Source organism: Rhinopithecus bieti, unplaced genomic scaffold (genome assembly GCF_001698545.2).
Source record: "Rhinopithecus bieti isolate Rb0 unplaced genomic scaffold, ASM169854v2 scaffold_61117, whole genome shotgun sequence".
Classification (NCBI taxonomy): Eukaryota; Metazoa; Chordata; class Mammalia; order Primates; family Cercopithecidae; genus Rhinopithecus; species Rhinopithecus bieti.
Window position 1 is genome coordinate 3,843,054 of NW_016824934.1, and position 1,099 is coordinate 3,844,152.

At 59.3% G+C, this 1,099-nt stretch overlaps 1 protein-coding gene across 1 annotated transcript in view; it reads left to right on the plus strand.

The window, feature by feature from the left end:
- Window positions 1-777: 777 nt before the first annotated feature.
- The window catches only part of SOCS5 (suppressor of cytokine signaling 5), a 171,581-nt gene continuing 171,259 nt past the window's right edge, over window positions 778-1,099 (plus strand). Inside the window, exon 1 of the mRNA XM_017862734.1 lies at window positions 778-1,000. The gene's annotated coding sequence lies outside the window, so the exon portion shown is untranslated. The remainder of the gene's footprint in view (window positions 1,001-1,099) is intronic.

Consider the following 1,099-nt stretch of genomic DNA (forward strand, 5'->3'; position numbering starts at 1 on the left):
AAGCTTTTTGGTTTATTAAGTTGAGGCGCTGGAACATCATCAAGGTTATGTCTAACACTTAACGAAGTGACCGGTAAGTTTGTGAACGACGACAAGGTTTCTAAAAGGCTAGTGGGGCCGGGCACGGTGGTTCACGCCTGTAATCCCAGCACTTTGGCAGGCCGGGGTAGGAGAATCCCTGGAACCCAAGAGTTCGAGATTAGCTTGGTCAACACAGGAAGACACCGTCTACCAAAAGAAAAAGAAGAAAAAAAAAAGCCAGCGGGAACAGCCCTTGCAGGCGTGAACTATGCTTCTCTTCCTCTATCCTTTCAGCCATTTCCAGGGAGGGGGCCCTTCCACATAAAATGCAGACAAAACGAGGGAGACCGACACCCCTCCCTCCGATTTGTGAGTCATTTTTGTGGCAGCTGGGGGCGGGGATGGGAATATTTGAATTGCAGGAGGTGCCCGGTTTCCCGTGGATCTTGGAACTTGTTAACTGGGTGGCTCCATGCTGAAGGGCGCTAGGGAGACTCATTCACATTTTCCTACCCGGCACTCACGCCCTCCATTCAGCACTTTCCTCTCCTTCTCCCTAAGACTTGAAACCAGGGACAAAGCTTTCCCCCAACTGCTACTTCAGGTTGACCTTCCACCCACAAGCCCACCGCTGGCCCTTCTCCGACCACGTGACATCCCCCCAACCCCCGAGACTCCCCGCCGTCGACCCCTCCCTTCGGGCCGCAGCCCGCTTTACCCCGCCTCTCAGGTCCACGTGACCGCCTCTCTCCCACCTGACTGGCTCCTCCCTTTCCCCGGCCGGACACGGCCGCCTTCGCAGCTGCCCGACTCCAAAATGGCAGCCGCGCACAGCGCGCACCCAAGCGGCCGGACCTCCCTGACTCCAGGGCCGCCCCACTCTCGCGCCCTGCCTCCCTCCTTCGGCCTTCACCTACCCGCCTCCGGATTGGCCGCTAGGAATCCCGCCCCTCTAAGGCCCCGCCTGCTATTGGTCACGGTAGGCTGCCCTTCAGAAAGGAGTGCCCCTCCCCGCCCCCCGCCCCCCGCCCCGGGAGGTATTTTCCATTCTGGTGGGGGTTGGGGGGAGGGGGGAGGG